Source organism: Microcaecilia unicolor, chromosome 11, assembly GCF_901765095.1.
Source record: "Microcaecilia unicolor chromosome 11, aMicUni1.1, whole genome shotgun sequence".
Classification (NCBI taxonomy): domain Eukaryota; kingdom Metazoa; phylum Chordata; class Amphibia; order Gymnophiona; family Siphonopidae; genus Microcaecilia; species Microcaecilia unicolor.
The window spans coordinates 87,710,854-87,731,109 of NC_044041.1; the positions used below are offsets into that span (position 1 = coordinate 87,710,854).

The window sequence follows — 20,256 nt, forward strand, 5'->3', positions numbered from 1 at the left end:
CTTTCTTTCTCTCTCTCAAATTCCACCTACCCCTCTCTCACATCCATATCTTTCTCCCTCCCCTCCAACCATCAGAGAGCTTGTTGATTTTGCTGTCTCATGAGCAGGAGTATAGCCAGACCTCAATGTTTGGGGGGTCCGGAGCCCAAAGTGAGAAGAAGAAGGGCAGGCAATGCACAGAGAACAGTACTGGAGAAAGGCTTCAGCTACCCCTGCCAGCCAAACCAGGAGCCCTGGATCCAATTTTGGGGGGGCACAGTCCCCCAAGGCCCCCCCGTAGTTATGCCACTGCTCATGAGATTGGGAACTACAAAATAAGCAGGTTCTTCATGAACCTCAGTTTGCTCAAACTGTCTGAGAGCTCTTTGGAAGCACAATGTAGTTGGAAAGCATGGGGGTGGAGAAGAATAAGGAAACTGCTGGACACAGAAGTAGTGGAGGGAAGGAATATGCTGGACCAGAGTGCAGAGATGCCAAGGGTGGTCCATCCAGAAGAATGACATGTGCCACCCCAATACATGACATTGAAGGTCAATGAGTGATGGCTGTATTCTATATAAGGTGCGGCGAGCAGTGCGCATTAAATTGTGCCTGCGGCCGAAGTATGTGCGTTACTCAATTGAGTAATGAGCCATTTAGTGATGATAATTGGCCGATAACAACCAATTAGCATCACAACAGATATTCTACCAGACACCATCTTTCAGTAGTTAGGGGTAATCTTAGACTCCCAAACTTTCCTTTGCACAACACATAGCCACTGTCTAAAACTGGCTTATTTTGCATCAGTTCTGCTCTGTTTGTTGATGCTTTAACCCCCAATCGTTTCTTATACTGTCCCTTTTTATTACAATGCTTGATTTCTGTAATATCATTTACCTTGGCTGCCCCAGCTATCAGTTAAAGAATGTCACAGCCTTGGGGGCCTTTGCAAATTTTCACAGGGAAACGTGAGCTCTTGGGCCGCTGCCGATGAACGGCAGCAGCAGGCGAACCTTCCTTCCAGGACTGGACTGAACAGGCAGGACTGGAACAGACTAGAAGTGCAAAAGCACACAGGCAGGAACAGACCAGAAGTACAATAAGCACACAAGCAAGACAAAGAAACAGCACTTGGCTAGGCAGGACCATGGTACACAGGAGCAGAGCTTGGCTAGGCAGGAACAGAGTATGCAGCATCAGAACTTGACTAGGCAAGAACAGGGTACACTGGAGCAGAACCAAGTAAAGCAAGAAGAAAGACACTCAAACGGGCCACAAGGCCAAACTGGAACCCGTGCACACCAGAGCCCTCTCATACGGGCCACAAGGCCAAACTAGAACCGAAGCATAATGGCAGAAGGCAAAAGAGAAGGCACATACACACAGGCAGAGGCAAACATAAGAAGGCTGAACACACACAAGCAGAAAAGCTGCACTGGAACCCAAAGAAACACATGGGCTAAAGGCAAGCCCAAGCTCACATAAGCATATAAACAAGGACCTACACAGAACTCAAGGCAGAACAAATGAAGCGGAACATGAGACAAGGCAGACTATGCAGAACACAAGGCAAGGAAGACTAGGAAGAACACAAGGCAAGGCAGACTAAGCAGAAGAGTTAAACCAGCACAATAGCAAACAAGCAAAGGATACGACAACTGCCAACCAGGCACATAGACAACAAGCAAAATTCAAGACAGAAGAGCTAACCCTAGCTCACAGGCAAACAGGCAAAAACCAAAACAGAAGTGCTAACCCTAGCACACAGGTAAACATAAAGAAGCAAGACAGAAGTGCCCACACAGGCAAGGAAACAAGGCAGAAGTGCCCACACAGGCACACAGACAAGGAAACAAGGCAGAAAAGCACAAGCACAGAGGCAAACCTGGATAGGGTTACCATATGGCTCCAGAAAAAGGAGGACGGAATGAGCCAGCTGGGTTTTACTTCCATTGCTTTCCAAAGCAATGGAAGTAAACCCCGGCTGGCTCAATCTGTCCTCCTTTTTCTGGAGCCATATGGTAACCCTAAACCTCATCACAAAGACCCTGAATGAATGTCCTCACCTTCCTTATGAGGGCCTTCACTGATGATGTCATGACTACAGGAAAGGGACTTGAAACACACTGAACACCAGAGTGAGGCTTGAAGCACACAGCATACCGGAGTGAGGCTTCAAGTACACAGAATACTAGAGTGAGGTTTGAAACACAGAAGAAGTGGTAGCAGAGGCAACAATGCAAGGAAAAGACAGTCTGGAGCAACCTCTGAGGCTGACTACTGGAAGACAAGTTGAGTCTGAAAGGGGGATCATGACCACAGTCGTGACAAAGAAGTTACAATCTCTGCAAAACACAGGCATTTGTCTTCTCTGACATGCACGTCAATTCGAGCACTCTTTGACCCTGTTAAGAACTCATCACTGGCATCCTGTTGAGCAAAAAATCCTGTTCAAACTTACCTTCAGGGCTTTTCAGCTAGGTCTTCCATGTTATCTTTTGGCTCTTAACATTCCCTATTCTCCTGCCCACACTTTACATTCAATTAAGGACCATCATTTGTCCACTCTGGGTCAAAAAAGGGCAGCCTGGAATCATCACACCTTTTTCTTTGCTGCCCCTTTCACTCGGAACTCTCTTCCAAAAGAAATTCAAGCTGAATTATCTCATGAAAAATCTAAAGTAGCCTTAGAGACCTGGCCTTTTACTTTAGCTTTTGGTACCCCCTAGCTGGGCTTCTATGAAGTACCCTACTCCTCTTTTTGTTTTCTGTCCTTTCCCTTTCCCCCTGCTCAGGTCCCTTCCCTGACTCTTAACTTGTGAGGATGGCTTTTATCTTTCCTATGTGAATATTGTAGTTCCTTTCTGTCTCTACCAATTTTTTATGTAAACCGCTTTGATCTGCTAAGTTGGCGAAGGCGGTATAGCAAATGCTAAATAAACTAAACTAATCGGCAATAATTGGAATTTATGTGTGCTTTTTTTGTAAGGCATATTCTAAAAAGATGCGCGCATAAATTCCAACGCATGTAGCTGAAAAGAGGGTGTGGTTGTCGGAGGCATCAATCAAATCTACACCTATTATAGAATTTGGGGGAACACGTATATACTTACGTGCAGGCATTAACACCAGGTTTTCAGTGGTGTAAATGGCCACACTTAAATGTATGTACGTTCCCTGACTTATGCGCTATTCTATAAACTGCCTTACTGTAGATATGGTTTATAGAATAGCACTACATGCATTATTTGGACATGCCTACATTTTAGATGCCATTTACAGAATCTGGCCCTCAATGTATAAATCTGAAATGATGGTGAAGGGTCAGAAGCCCAAGGAAGGGCTCCTGGCTACTCTTATTGACAAGTAATACCTTCCCGTGCAAGTAAAAATGGATTTCTGCATCATGGATGACATGTTACATATTTTAGGCTCAATTATTTCAAGCACTTAATACTAAACCACATACACACCTATGGAAACAATTCAACTGTATTAAGTATCCCTCATGAATCAGAACGACGAATGAGGTGATTAAATTTACAGATGACACAAAATTATTCAAAGTTGTCAAAACACAAGCGAATTGTGAAAAATTGCAGGAAGACCTTAGGAAACTGGAAGACTGGGCATCCAAATGGCAGATGAAATTTAATGTGGGCAAATGCAAAGTGATGTATATTGGGAAGAATAATCCAAATCATAGTTACCTGATGCTGGGGTCCACCTTAGGAGTCAGCGCTCAAGAAGAAAATCTAGGTGTCATTGTAGACAGTACTTTTTTGCCCAGTGGTGGCAGCCAAAAAAGCAAACAGGATGTTAGGAATGGGATGCAAAATAAGACCAAATAATGCCTCTGTATCGCTCCATGATGTGACCTCGGCACCCCAACATAATAGTCCTGACAAAATAGCTCTGACAAAAAAGCCCCGACAAAACAGCCTTGTAACTAAATAGCCCTTGACAAATCAGCCCCGAACAAAATAGCCCTTGACAAAATAGCCCTTAACAAAATAGCCCCGTAGAAAAAAAATAATACATCAGAAAAAAAGATCATAAACTGCTGTTTAAGGAAATTATTCTTCCATCAACATGCTAGTTAAAAAAAGCAAACAATATTGGCAAGGTAAGATTATTAGGAAAAAAATGTAGTCCCATATTCTGGGCAGCCTGATCGAGCCCTTTTGTCAAGGGCTATATTGTAGGCAGGTCATTTTGACAGTGGCTGTTATGTCAGGGGCTATTATGTCGGGAGCTTTTTTTGTTTGGAACTTTTTTGACGAGGACCATTTTGTCAGGGCTATTTTGACCAGGTACCTGTGACCTCATCTTGAGTATAGCATTCAATTCTGGTTGCCGTATCTCAAGAAAGATATAATAGAATTAAAAAAGGTTCAAAGAAGAGCGACCAAAATGATAAAGGGGATGGAATTCCTCCCATATGAGGAAAGGGTAAACAGTTTAGGGCTCCAGCTTGGAAAAGAGATGGCTAAGGGGGGATATGATTGAAGTCTACAAAATTCTGAGTTGGGTAGAATGGGTAAAAGTGAATCGATTTTTCACCCTTTCAAAGAGTGGAAAGACCATGGAACACTCAATGGAATTATATGGAAATACTTTTAAAACAAAAAGAAGGAAATATTTTTTTTCACTCAAAAAATAGTTAAGCTCTGGAATTCATTGCAGGAGGATGTGGTAACAATGGTTAGCGTATCTGGGCTTAAAAAAGGTTTGGACAAGTTCCTGGAGGAAAAGTCCATAGTCTGTTATTGAGATGGACATGTGGGAAGCCACTACATGCCTTGGGTTTGGTAGCATGAAATGTTGCTACTAATTGGGTTTCTGCCAGGTACTTGTGACCTGGCTTGGCCACTATTGGAAGCAGGATACTAGGCTAGATGGACCAACTGAGATATGCATGCCTAAAACTAAGGAATATATAAATATCAAGGGGGTGTGGTGGGTGTGTTTGGGCAGGACAAGGGTGGTCCTTTAAAAATAAGTTTAATTCTCATTTCAGAAAGGGAATGAACATGTATGTTGCCCCCTCCCGCCCCCCCCCCCCCCCCCCCCCCCACTCACACACACAAAAGCCAAACTGGCAAGGGATGATGGGCTCTTTGAACAAAAATAAATATTGATTTTTTTAAGCACTGACTGCAGAACAGTGAAGCTTTATAGTTAGCATGCCCCTATATGGAAGGCTGACCCCTAGCAGTAGTACTATGAGACTACCACCAGGGGTCAGCAGGCGCCATTTTGCACCTCAAGCCAGACAGGCTGTGAATGGAAAGGGACCACTCTAGCTAGACCACCAGGGATAGGAGTTCTCATAGTAAATGACAGCAGATAAAGACCTGAACGATCCATCCAGTCCACCCAATAATCACACTCATCAATTCATGATTAAATCAACAATGAATGTGATATTATATATGTTATCACAAGTCTTTTTTGAGTGTTTCTGGGACATACACTGTAGAAGTCCGTCCAGCTCTGTCCTTATGTTCCACCTACTGGAGTTGCCGTCAAAGCTCACTCCAGCCTATCCAAATCCGTCTTGTCATTTGCGGGACCCAGACCGTAAAAGTCTGCCCAGCACTGTCCTCGGTTCCAGCTACTGAAGTTACCATTGAAGCCCTTTCCAGCCTATCCTAAACTGGATTGCCATATACAGACACAGACCTACAAAGTCTGTCTGGCACCTGCTTTATTTCTTCACATCCACAGTAGCCGTCAAAGTATCACTTGCACATCTACCCCTTGCAGCCATTTAAGGGTTTTTTCTTTATTTTTTTTTATTTTCTACCATCTATTTTCTAAATAGGGTTTGTGTTCATCCCATGCTTTTTTGAATTCTGTCACTATTTTTGTCTCTACCATCTCCCGCGGGAGGGCATTCTAGGGATCGACCAACCTCTCCGTGAAAAAGAATTTCCTGACATTGCTCCTAAGTCTACCACCCCACAGCCTCAGCTCATGTCCTCTAGTTTTACCATTTCCCCTTCTCTGGAAGAGATTTGTTTCTATATTAATACCTTTCAAGTATTTAAATGTCTGTATCATATCTCTCCTGTCCCTTCTTTCCTCTAGGTTATACATATTCAGGTCTTCCAGTCTCTTCTCATATGTCTTGTGGCACAGACCCCATATCATTTTTGTCGCCTTCCTCTGGACTTCTTCTAGTCTTTTTTATATCTTTAGTAAGATAAAGCCTCCAAAAATAAACACAGTACTCCAGGTGGGGCCTCACAACGACTTGTACAGTGGCATCAACACCTCCTTTCTACTGCTGGTTACTTCTCTCTTGATGCAACCTAGCATCCTTCTGGCTATGGCCACCACTTTGTCACATTGCTTTTTCTCTTTAAGGTCCTCAGACAGCATCACCCCAAGGTCCCTCTCCCCATCTGTGCATATCAGCCTCTCACTTCCTTGGGTTTCTACTCCCCAAATGCATCACTTTGCACTTTTTTGCATTAAATTTGAATTGCCAAACATTAGACCATTCTTCTAACTTTTGCAGATCCCTTTTCATATTTTCCACTCCCTCCGGGGGTGTCCACTCTGTTACAAACCTGGCAAGAGGATCAGAACAAGAGGAGCTGAGTTGAGGGGAGGAACAAAATGGGGGGGGGGGGATTGTTTGAGAGATTGGATTGGGGCAATTGGGAAGATGGGGGAGGGGGGGATTGAATTGGCATCACAGCGGCCTCAACCCAGAAGTTTTCATTCGCCAACCAGCATTCAGTGCTGGTATTTGCATAGTTAAGTGTCCAGCCTTTTGTGCTGTCCCATCTGGCACCAATACTGAATAAGATCCACGTCTGTATAAATGTCAGCTCTCCCCAAGACCACCCTTCCATGCCCAGTTTTTGAATGAGCAGTTAGAGCCAGTGGTGCTTCCTGATTAAGTGCCGCTGAATATTGATGACCAGCCTGCTCGGTGTAGTTTAACTAGGCAGAAGCCTTTCCTGACTGGTTAAACTCCTCTGAATATCGGGCCTATGTTTGTAAATGGCTAAGATAAATGTTTATGTTCAAGCACATGAACATTTAGGGCCTCTTTTTTTCAAGCCACCCTAGCGGTTCCCATGCGGCAATGCAGACGAAGCAGATTCAAAGTGAATGGGCTTTGTCGGCATTACCACACTGGGAACCTCTAGCGCGGTTTGATAAAAGAGGGCTTTGTATTGCTATTCCAAAATATAAAGTTTTTGTGTCATAAGTACATAAGCACCGCCATACTGGGAAAGACCAAAGGTCCATCAAGCCCAGCATCCTGTCTCCAACAGCGGCCAATCCAGGCTTCAAAAACCTGGCAACCCCCCCCCAAAAAAAAAGAAAATTAATAATGTTCAATGGGCTTTTCCCTCAGGAATCTGTCCAAACCCCCTTTAAACTCCGTAAGGCCAGCTACTGTCACTATATTCTCTGGCAAAGAGTTCCAGAGTCTAACTACACGCTGAGTAAAGAAAATCTTTCTCCTATTTGTTTTAAATCTACCATATTCTAGCTTCATCTTGTGTCCCCTGGTTTTGTTGTTGTTTGAAAGTGTAAACAAACGCTTCACATCTGTCCGCTCTACTCCGCTCATTATCTTGTAGACTTCTATCATATCACCCCTCAGCCGCCTTTTCTCCAAGCTGAAGAGCCCTAACCTTCTCAGCCTTTCCTCCTAGGGAAGTCGTTCCATTCCCTTTAACATTTTCGTCGCCCTTCTCTGCACCTTTTCTAATTCCACTATATCTTTTTTGAGATGCGGCAACCTTTTGACCTGCTGATATTTTTAGATATTTATTTTTTCTAATATGGATATTCATGCTGCACCTAACCAGCACATAAACATCCATTCATCCATGTATTTTAGAACAGACTCTGCATAATCAGATTCTTTTCTAAAATCTTAACAGAACTGAGGCTTCCTAACCTGGACATCTCAATTCTGATTTGAACATCCTTTCTTAAATGCTACTTCACATCCCTCCTTTTTTTTCCTTTTGAGTTCTTTCTACATTTCATGTTTTCCTTTGCTTCCTTTTTTTTTAAATTCCTCTGTTTGATTGCCCCCCATTTGAAAAGAATTGAAAATAATATAAAGAAAGAACGGAGCTGTGCAGTGCATGTAAGCATGAGTCCTGTGTTTTATTGTTGGCTGGTAACCATAGAAACAGTTGACTTTATTAAGGGCATGTTCATTGGCATTCCTCTTTCACATTGTGTCTGCTAAGTGCTGGACTTCAATTAACCTTTTTTCAAGTTAAAAAAAGAATATTTTTTTTCTAGCAAGCTTTAATAAAGTTCCAGAAAGTAGCATTTTTCCACTGAATGAAAAGTTGAAGGATGAAGGGTCATCAGATGAAACTAAAGGAACTAAGGGAACCTCAAAATAACGTGAGAAAATACTTTGGGGCTCATTTTCAAAGCACATAAACTTGCAAAGTTCCATAGGTTACCACGGGGTTCTTTTTCAAAAGAGAAAAACGTCCAAAAAGTGGCATAAATCTGTATTTGGATGTTTTTCTCACAAAAATGTCCAAATTGGTATTTTCAAAACCAAATTTTTGATGTCTTTCTATGAAGTCCGTCAGAAGTGCATTCAAATCACAAGGGGGCGAGTAAGGGGTGGGTGGGATCTGGGTGTTTCTAACACTTGGACGTTTTTCTGTCATAATGGAACAAAACAAAAACATCCAGGGCTAAGCTGAACGTTTTGGTCTAGCCTGTTTTAGTAACAAATAAGCCACAAAAGTGCCCTAAATAACCAGATGACCACTACAGGAATAAAGGAATGACACCACTTACTCCTTCAGTGGTCACTGCCCTCTCCTACCATGCAAATATGTAAATAAAACAGTACATACCAGCCTCTATGACAGCTTCAGATGTTCTGGCCAGGCCTATTAGAGCAGCAAGCAGATCCCTAGAGTAGCCTAGAGGCCGGTACAGTGCATTGTAGAGAAGGTGACCCAGGCCCATAATCCACTCTAATTATTACATTTGTGGTGGAAAGTGTCAGCTCCCTCCAAAACCCCAAAATCTACTGTACCTACATATAGATGACACCTGCAGCCATAAGGGCTATTGTAGTGCTGTATAGTTGGGTACAGTAGGTTTTTCATGCATGTTGAAGGGCTAACCATACAATATAAGGGGGTAATGGTGAGATGTGTACCTAGGACCTTTTATGTAAACTTCACTGCAGGGCACTCTAGGGCGCCCCACTGCTTTGCTGGGATGCCTGTGTGGTTAGTCTACTAGGAAAGCCAACTCCTCCTACGTCCCAAAGACTCCATTTTGTGGGTTTTTCACTTGGACTTTTTTTTTTAATGGTCCAAAAACATAGATGTACTAAGCATAACAACGTCTAGGAAATGGTCATTTTCAAAGAAAAAAGACAAGATGTTTTTCTAGTTTGAAAATAATAATTTTCACTACTTCATTTTTGGATGTTTTTAGCAAAACATCCAAAGTCGGATTTAGACGTCATATCGAAAATGCCCCTCTTTGTAACTTTGTAAGTCTAAGTGCTTTGAAAATACGCCTAAGTGTCAACCAGAAGGGTGGCGGATGCCCAGAACAGAATTCTTGTGGAGGTGATAGACAAATCAGTGGCAGAATCAGTGGCATGCAAGGGTCAGAATCTGTATTTATGCTTTTGTTTATAATGGCTTTATATACCACTCTTCTTGTGGGACAAATCAGAGCAGTTTACATACAAATTTAATATCAGATGGAAAAGAACTGCATTTTCAATAGGAAAGAAATAATAGAAGGAAGGTCACGAGAAGGGTGATAAAAACAGACTCATGGCTAAAGTACTGCACACTGCCTACCACCTAGCAAAAGCTGTTTGAAAGATGTGCGTTTTCAATGCTGCCTTAAACTAAATGAAAAGAAGCAGATCTGAAGAAAATCTTATATTTAAAAGAATTGTATTCACTACAATTCATGTAGTACCGCGAGCTGCCACAAGAGGTCACGGCAGCCATTTTACCAATATGCCTCAAGGGGCAGGAGCGAGGGAGCTAAGCTCCTGTCCCCCACGACCCTGCTGGACCACCAGGGATGAGGGTAAGCCCTCATCGTTGGGGGGAGGTGGGGGGTGGGGGTCATCAATGAGCGGGGGGGGGGTCATCTTATTGCGCATGGGGAAGAAAGGAGAAATGGCACATTGGAGCAGGAGGGAGCTTGGGGGCTTTTCTTTTTAACTTAAAAAAAGTTGTGCAAGCCGGAGCAACCTGATATTCAGCTGAATATCGGCCAGGTCTGCATAACCTCTGGCAACCTGCCCACACAAAATTATCCCCCAATATTCAGTGCCAGTGCCCATACATGGCCTGACACTGAATATTGGGGGATAATTTAGTCGACAATGATCAGCATTTTAAAAAATGCTGACCGCCACCTGCTGAATATTGGGGAGCATGAAACAAGGCTCTCATTGTAGAGCTGGTGGGTGTAAAAGAAAGCACTGGCCCTTATTTTAGAAGTTCTATTTGTGTTTTGGACATCTGAAAACTAGCATTTAGATATCCATATGGCATGGACATCCAAATCCTGATTTTATAAAGCCAGGATATGGACATCTAAAACTGCAGTTCATCCATATGGCAAGGGGGCATGGTCTGGTCATGTTTGGAACAAGACAAAAAAGTGAGACAGACTCAGAGAGACTAAATATAGTTGCATCACAGAGCAGCTCTTTATTTATGAAATTACAGTGGTTTTAACAGTCAAGATCTTAAAACCTTCCCTAAGACAAGCTTTCTCAAGACATTTTGGCAGATTCGTTTGACCCCCAAGGTAGGCCTTTGTGCCGAAACACGACCATGTCGTGTCGTTTCACAACTTTTTACTACTAAAACTCTGACATTTTTATATCCTCTCCGAGTCTGCCTCACTTTTTTGTCTTGTTGCTCAAGTTTGCGTGAGGTTTTTTCCTCCTTTTTTGTTTTTCCTTGTCATGTTTGGGGCAGGACTAGGGAGAGGCTAAAATATTTATTTATTTGTTACATTTGTACCCCACATTATCCCACCTATTTGCAGGCTCAATGTGGCTTACATAATGCCGTAAGGTGATAGATAGCTACCTACGGTGAAGAAACAAATACAGAGTGAGGTTAATTTTCAATGAAATAGGTATGTACAGACAAATTAGGGAATCATAGAGAGGGAAGTTATGTAAAGTTCATAGTGTTCATTACAAGTTTAGGTATCTTTATGTTGCTGGGTTCAGGTACTTAAGTTGGGTCAGTGGGATATGCCTTTTCGAACAGGTTGGTCTTTAGTGAAATCCGGAAGTTGAGGCGGTCATACGTAGTTTTCAAGGCTTTTGGAAGTGCATTCCAGAGTTGTGTACTTACAGTGGGGGAAATAAGTATTTGATCCCTTGCTGATTTTGTAAGTTTGCCCACTGACAAAGACATGAGCAGCCCATAATTGAAGGGTAGGTTATTGGTAACAGTGAGAGATAGCACATCACAAATTAAATCCGGAAAATCACATTGTGGAAAGTATATGAATTTATTTGCATTCTGCAGAGGGAAATAAGTATTTAATCCCTCTGGCAAACAAGACCTAATACTTGGTGGCAAAACCCTTGTTGGCAAGCACAGCGGTCAGACGTCTTCTGTAGTTAATGATGAGGTTTGCACACATGTCAGGAGGAATTTTGGTCCACTCCTCTTTGCAGATCATCTCTAAATCATTAAGAGTTCTGGACTGTCGCTTGGCAACTCGCAGCTTCAGCTCCCTCCATAAGTTTTCAATGGGATTAAGGTCTGGTGACTGGCTAGGCCACTCCATGACCCTAATGTGCTTCTTCCTGAGCCACTCCTTTGTTGCCTTGGCTGTATGTTTTGGGTCATTGTCGTGCTGGAAGACCCAGCCACGACCCATTTTAAGGCCCTGGCGGAGGGAAGGAGGTTGTCACTCAGAATTGTACGGTACATGGCCCCATCCATTCTCCCATTGATGCGGTGAAGTAGTCCTGTGCCCTTAGCAGAGAAACACCCCCAAAACATAACATTTCCACCTCCATGCTTGACAGTGGGGACGGTGTTCTTTGGGTCATAGGCAGCAATTCTCTTCCTCCAAACACGGCGAGTTGAGTTCATGCCAAAGAGCTCAATTTTTGTCTCATCTGACCACAGCACCTTCTCCCAATCACTCTCGGCATCATCCAGGTGTTCACTGGCAAACTTCAGACGGGCCGTCACATGTGCCTTCCGGAGCAGGGGGACCTTGCGGGCACTGCAGGATTGCAATCCGTTATGTCGTAATGTGTTACCAATGGTTTTCGTGGTGACAGTGGTCCCAGCTGCCTTGAGATCATTGACAAGTTCCCCCCTTGTAGTTGTAGGCTGATTTCTAACCTTCCTCATGATCAAGGATACCCCACGAGGTGAGATTTTGCGTGGAGCCCCAGATCTTTGTCGATTGACAGTCATTTTGTACTTCTTCCATTTTCTTACTATGGCACCAACAGTTGTCTCCTTCTCGCCCAGCGTCTTACTGATGGTTTTGTAGCCCATTCCAGCCTTGTGCAGGTGTATGATCTTGTCCCTGACATCCTTAGACAGCTCCTTGCTCTTGGCCATTTTGTAGAGGTTAGAGTCTGACTGATTCACTGAGTCTGTGGACAGGTGTCTTTCATACAGGTGACCATTGCCGACAGCTGTCTGTCATGCAGGTAACGAGTTGATTTGGAGCATCTACCTGGTCTGTAGGGGCCAGATCTCTTACTGGTTGGTGGGGGATCAAATACTTATTTCCCTCTGCAGAATGCAAATAAATTCATATACTTTCCACAATGTGATTTTCCGGATTTAATTTGTGATGTGCTATCTCTCACTGTTACCAATAACCTACCCTTCAATTATGGGCTGCTCATGTCTTTGTCAGTGGGCAAACTTACAAAATCAGCAAGGGATCAAATACTTATTTCCCCCACTGTATATATGAGAAACTGGATCCATGAATAGATTTGTACTTGAGTCCTTTGAAACTAGGGTGGCGGAGATTTAAGTAAGTAAGTGATGATCTGATTGAGTTTCTGGTTGGCAGGTCTATGAGGTCAGACATATATCCTGCTGCTAAGCGGTAATGTTCAGCTGAGCTAGCCAGCTATCTTGCACTGAATATTAGCTCGGCTGAACATTACCGCTTAGCAGCTAGCCGGGTCACCGGCTATGTTGCATGACATAGCAGGTTAGAACCAATATTCATTGGATGACTGGCTACATTTAGTGGCATAAATAGCAGGTCTATCTTTGGCCGCTATAACTTAGCCAGTCAGACGATGAATATTGGCTTAAATTACTATGATTTTAGTGGCCAAAAGAAAAAAAAAATAAGGAAATTCAATGCTGGTCACTGGTCTTCCTGCAATATTTCACAGTCCGCACGTGTTTGAACAACCTTGAATAGTTTTGTGTCATCTGCAATTTTAATCACCTCGCTCGTCGTTCTGATTTCCATATCATTTATAAATATGTTAAATAGCACCGGTACCAGTACTGATCCCTGTGGCACTCCACTGTTCACTCTCCTCCATTGAGAGAAATGACCATTTAACCCTACCTTCTGTTTTCTGTCCAATAATCAATTTCTGATCCACACCAGAACACTGCCTCCTATCCCATGACTATTTCATTTTCTCAGGAGTCTCTCATGAGGAAATTTATCAAAATCTTTCTGAAAATCTAGATACACTACATCAATGAGCTCACCTTTATCCACATATTTATTCACGCCTTCAAAGAAATGAAGCAAATTGATAAGGCAAGACTTCCCTTGGCTGAACCCATGCTGACTTTGTCCCATTAAACCATATTTGTCTACGTGTTCCTTAATTTTATTCTTTATAATAGTTTCCACTATTTTGCCCGGCACTGATGTTAGGCTTACCGGTCTGTAATTTCCCGGATCACCCCAGAACCCTTTTTAAAAATCAGCGTCACATTGGCCACCCTCCAATCTTCAGGTACTATGGATGATTTTAATGACAGGTTACATAGTACTGACAGCAGATCAGCAATTTCATGCTTGAGTTCTTTGAGTACCCTTGGGTGTATACCATCCGGCTCAGTACATCTTCCAGGTTCACTGAGATTTATTTCAGTTCCTCCACATCATCACCCTTGAAAACCATTTCTGGTACAGTTTCATGATCTAACAGTCCCATGGATTCCCTCGCTGGCTTTCTGCTTCTGATGTACCTGAAAAAGTTGCTACTGTGAGTTTTAGCCTTTGCGGAAATTTTCTCTTCATATTCTCTTTTAGCCTTCTTTATTAATGCTTGCATCTGACTTGTCAATGCTTATGCTGCTTCTTATTTTCTTCATTTGGGTCCTTTTCCATTCTTTAAAGGACAATCTTTTGGCTGGAATAGCCTTTTTTACTTCACCTTTTAACCATGCTGGCTTTCGTTTTCTCTTCTTTCCACCTTTGCAAATATGTGGAATACATCTAGTCTGGGCTTCCAAGATGGTATTTTTGAATCATGTCCATGCCAGATTTAGTGTCCTAACCTTAGCAGCCAATCCTTTTTGCTTCTTTTTAACCATTTTCCTCATTTTATTATAGTCACCCTTTTCAAAATTAAATGCAGCTACAGTAGATTTCCTTTGCGAGTTCATCCCAGTTAGTAACTCAAACTTGATCATGTTATGATCACTGTTGCCCAGGGGACCCAACACCACCACCAAGAACCAGATCCAAAATGGCTCCCCCTCTCCAGTTGCTCCAAGATGCAGTCATTTATTACATCTAGACATTTTATCTCCCTTGGCACTCCCTGAAGGAACATTTATCCAGTCAACATTGGGGTAATTGAAATCACCCATTATTATAGAGTTGCCCGATTTGCCAGCTTTCCTAATCTCTGTAAACATTTCTTCATTAAACCCAGAAATTCAATGCTGGGCAATTTCAGGGCACTGGCATTGAATTTACGAGTTTCTGGAGCAGGCTAATGCATAGCCTGTTAAGTGTGATATTCAGCACTTAACTGGCTATAGATTGCCACATAAAAATAGGACAGCCTTTTATGTAGCCATATTTATGCAGTTAACCTGGCTGGTTACATGCTGAATCTTGTCACTTAACAGGCCAAGTACCAACTCAGCCCCCAGAATGCCCCCAAAATAGCCGGTTTTCAGTTCGGCACAAATTGGTTATTTTTAGTGGCACTAACTGGTTAAGTGCCACTGAAAATTAGTGGTTAGCCCTGAGGAGGTGATTTAACTGGCCAGGAGCCCTTTCTGGCCAGTTAAATCACTTTTCATATCGACTCCTTGGAGATCAATAGCCAAAACCTCGGTTCAGATCCCACTGTGTTTGTTTGTGATTTTGGGCAAGTCACTTAACCCTTCATTGCCTCAGTTTCAAACTTAGGGGTCCTTTTACTAAAATGCACTGAAATCTGGGCTTAATGCATTCTAACGTGGAATTTTCCTGCATACTAAGCCCAGATTTTAGGCTTTTTTATTTTTTATGTTTAAGCATTTTTATTAAGTCACCAAATGAACAAATCACAGGTATCAAAAGTATGATCACAGACATTCAAACTTAGCAAGATAACATCCAAACAAGGTGACGATAGCTTGAAGCTTTTAAAGAATGGTACCCCCCCCCCATCTCTATACCTCCCTCCCTTCAGTCCCCTCCAATTCCCTACCCACAAACACCCCAAAAAAACCTGCACTACCCTCCCCCCCTGTGTACCCCATACACTGATACAAGTTCTCCACACTTTCTAAAAGCAAAAAAAAATACATGAGGGTCCAAGTAGATTACTCGCTGAGGCAATTACAGCTCCAATGTGTTCAAAAAGGTGGAACACACTCTCATCGATAAAGTGCCCAAGTATGGAGTCCAGGGCCCTCTAGTATTCACTGTATGATGCTCCATAAGCAAAAGTTTGTGCATTTTATCCTGCCATTGTGTGAGTGTTGGGGCTTGTTCCTTAATCTATTGCAGTAAAATGCAAAGCGTGGCGACCAAGGTAGCCTTACAGAGAACAATACTGAGACTTGGGTGCCTTCCACTATGGAATCCATACTATCCAGAAGACAATGCTACAGGGTAGGCTCCCACTGATGGGCATACATTTGACCGAGCTACATTCACATGGACCTCCAGAACCGACAAATAGGTTCACAATCCCATATGCAATGCTTAAATGACTCATCCATGGTGCCATACTTAAGACAAGTCCCATCTGATGGGGAGACCCATCTTTTCCGCATGAGAAGGATGGCTGTTGGAGTTGAATACTGTCTGCCAATTTGGAGCCATCTTTTAAGGTGACCATGGGAAAGGGACCAAAAATCACAAATCCATTTGTCCAAAATGATCGACAACTGAGTAGATCCCAGAGGTTTCTGGAAGCCATCATAGTAATGACCCATAAAGCCTCTATGTATCGCTGGGAGGAGTCAGTGTTCATTAAAGCTAGATTCCTCAAAATCAATTCAAAAATGACCAGAACAAAGAATGAATATAGTGGTTAATTTTCTGTAGGCATACTAGTCCCGAGGTAAGAGTCCATACATCTGTTGTAGCGACTCAAAGGAAAGCATTAGTGGTTCATCCTCATCTATAACATGGTGAAGCAGCATGATTCCCCTGTCTGCCCACCTCTGAAAGCCACTGCGATGTAACACCGGGGGAAAGAATGGATACCTAGAATAGGTAGAAATTGAGAACAATGAGCATATAAACAAAAACATTTCTGAATATAGTTCCATGCCCATTGTAATGGTCTCAATGAGTGTTTTCTCATCCAGGAAGGCAAATCGTTACTTTTCACGTGTAATAAATAACCCAGTGACCAATTGGCATGGAATGCGCTTTCAAGCATATAGTTACAAAACTCTGATGTGCCATCATATTTAACATCGGTGTGTCAACATACATAAAGAAGTGGTTCATTAAGTTGCAGCACAAGATAAGTTTTTGTTTTTGCCTTTATTGGGTTTTGTATAAATTAATTGACTTTGCAACACATCAATGAATTTTATTTCTGACTCTACACAGACTATATACGTGCGATGATGAGATGGTAGGTGGCTTCCAGCTGGAATCACCTGGGTCTGAGCACATATCAAATATTTAAAAGATACATTTTTTTACATAGTTTACTCATCATATTATGTTCTCAGTTCAAATTTGAGATTTTTGTTTAATCACATTTAGACAGACTGATATTTTGACAAGATGCCCCATTTTTATAATTTTTGTGCAATGAATGTGTATGAGAGAGATTTGCATGCAGTGGCTCCATTGTATGTAGATCTCTCTTGCGCATACTTATTGTGGATATTCTGAAAACCTGATTGGCTTGGTGTGCCCTGAGGACTGGGTTGAGAACCCCTGGTTTATACAATTGTCTGACAAACACTGTAGGGTCTAACCTTCCCAAAACAGAAAATACGTCTGGATATTTCTGTAAGGGAAAGATGCTTGACAGGAGCAAGCATGTTCAAATCTTCCTGTGTCATACCTAGGGATTTGTGGGGGGGGAGGAGAGGAATTTCATTAAACAGGTAGACACATGCATAGGATGTTCCTTTAATCTCTTATCCCAAGGTAAGATGAATCACCTAATGTCTGCAAAACCCTGGAGAATATGGCAAGACTTAAAAATAATCCATCACAGATCTGGTAAAGTGAACGAATTTCCACAGCCTAAGGAACTAATCCAGTAGATTTCAGGATTGAATTCTATTTCCTGGCAATGCTGACTATAAACACAAGGAGAATTGCAAAAGTTGCCCCTTATAAATTACTGGCTGATTTCCTTTTCTTTCTATTTTTGTTCTATTGCAGAAGCTGCAACAGTAGCTGTGGGGAGATCCACTTTGTTTTCTACTTGCTTAAAATGCAAAGTAACTAATCAGGAACATTTTTCAGAACTGTGGCGCAATTCCAAGATGAGGTTTATCGCCTCAGTGTGATTTTATCCTCAACACAAATTTTAAAAATTGAAAATATTTTACTGGGGGCACAAGGCATCCGATGAATAATTGACACATTTTTTAAAAATGACCTCGTAAAGCCAGCTCATTCAGACTAATTTGGATTTTAAAAGCAGCCCTCGGAAAGTTAAGATGCTGTTTAGGGAACAGTGCCAGGCTTATGTTTGGAATTTGGTACTGTTGTTTGGAAAAAGGCAGGAACTAAGAATGTAGATTAGCATCTTCAGACTGTCGAACATGTGTAGCTCTTACTTTGGGGACAAATTTTAAATATAGTTTCATTCAAATTCTTAGATCAACATAAGAGAATGAAGGATGATTAGCACCTACATTTTCAGCTTCTTTCCCACCATTGCACTCTGTACCAGTCTTCAGTGTGTCCAGAGTCTATAAATGTGCTGCCCTTTACTACCCCCACTACTAGGTATTTTAGATCTTGCCATCTTCTTACTCTAGCCCTTGAGATATATCTTAAGACAGTGCCCTGACAGCATTCCAGAAATATAACCATTTTATTATTTTTTAAATTTTATTTCTATTAAATTTTAATTGCATAGTTAAGCAGTACACTGGTACAGATTAACCTCACACTCCAAAAAGAAAAAATAAACATAATTCATGCCCAAATACACTCCATATAGCTATAAGTCCACCATAAAGGAAAACTTCAGCACAAATCATTCATTGGTGGACGCAGATAAAGCACCAAAGACCTTCTGCTCTTGATAAAGCTGGGTTGATTAAAAAACAAACAAACAGAAACATATTTAACAGAACACAATCCATTTTGCATGGAAATTTTTAAAAGAAAAATCACCTAGTTGTAGCACAGCTGGTCTAAGAATAAATAATTGTTTCTTCTTGCGTATCCCTAGCCACGTTATGAAATATTCTTACATCACAATTCAAAAATGGAACCCTTGGGTGCCTAAAATACAGCCGAAGCAGCCACCTTCTGTCACATGGAAAAGCCCAAGCTACAGTCAGAGTAACAGGTCAATATTATCCATCTCAGAGAATTCTAATAAAGCAGAGATGCCTAACAAGTTTCAGACATATTAGCATCTTGGGAAAACTTCTCTGGCTTTTTCTTAATAGATGGTAACTAATATATTTCAGTAACTGGTGGAATCAACTTAGATGAAATTTCTTAAACATATCTCTCGGTGTAACAAAAGCTGGTTTCAGAAAGTTCATCAGTCTTAAATTAGAACTCTGAAAAACAGTTTCCAAGTTTTCAACCTTAGGGACCTGTTTACTAAGCCGTGTTGTAGGCGCGTTAACATTTTAAACACGTATTATCCATGTATGCTGTAAAGAGTATGTAGGACAGGCCCCAAAGGAACCCTGGGATAGGCCAGAATACCCCCGTTATAGGTAGGCATTCCCCAGGAAAAAACTAGAAATAAAGAACTACAACTCCCAGCATGCCCCAAGGGAGACCGGGGATAAGAGAAACTATGTGCATTCCCAGGAGTCTCCAGAGGAGGGCCGCAGGGGAAGGAATAAGGCTGATTCTCCAACCTGGTGGAAGAGGTGGTGGAACAGGTGGGTGGAGAAAGAAGAGCCACCAAAGAGCTTTAATGAAAGAAAGGGGGAGCAGCTGGGAGAAGGGCGGGGCGAGGAGAATATGGATTGGGCTCCTGAGGAGAGAGAGGCAGAGAGTGAGCCTTGCCCTATGGAGTTGACTGAACCGGAGAGCACCCTGGAAGAGCCGATGGACTTTTCGGCTCTGGCTCAGCGAAAGCCAAGGAAGTAGCGGGGCCAAGCCGGGTCAAGCGGGAGGAGGTCAGGTAGGAGTATGACTGACCAAGAGGGTGGGACCCTAGGCTTTGAGCCCGCGCAAAGCCATTACTGAGCTGTGTTTTGAAAGCTTGGCTAGAACTGAACTGTGTTTTTGAAAACCTGGCTAAATTGAGCTGGGTTTTGGAAAGCTTGGCTAGAACTGAACTGTGTTTTTGAAAGCCTGGCTAAACTGAGCTGTGTTTTGGAAAGCTTGGCTAGAACTGAACTGTGTTTTTGAAAGCCTGGCTAAATTGAGCTGTGTTTTGGAAAGCTTGGCTAGAACTGAACTGTGTTTTGAAAGCCTGGCTAAACTGAGCTGTGTTTTGCAAGCTTGGCTAGAACTGAACTGTGTTTTGAAAGCCTGGCTAAACTGAGCAGTGGAGTAAGGCTTGGCTAAAAGTGAACTGTGTTTTGGAAAACCCCGCTACACTGAACCGGGTATTTTTTTTTCTTTTATTATTTGCTGCTACTCTTCCCCAGGAGGGAGGGAGAGGAAGCAGCTGTG

At 42.3% G+C, this 20,256-nt stretch overlaps 1 long non-coding RNA gene across 1 annotated transcript; it reads right to left on the minus strand.

Moving 5' to 3' along the window:
- Positions 1–208: 208 nt before the first annotated feature.
- LOC115479741 lies at positions 209–8,319 on the minus strand. The gene is made up of 3 exons (XR_003943747.1): positions 8,308–8,319; positions 3,185–3,187; positions 209–291 (listed from the first exon to the last, which is right to left on the minus strand). It is a non-coding gene; the product is annotated as an uncharacterized LOC115479741 (long non-coding RNA).
- Positions 8,320–20,256: the final 11,937 nt, after the last annotated feature.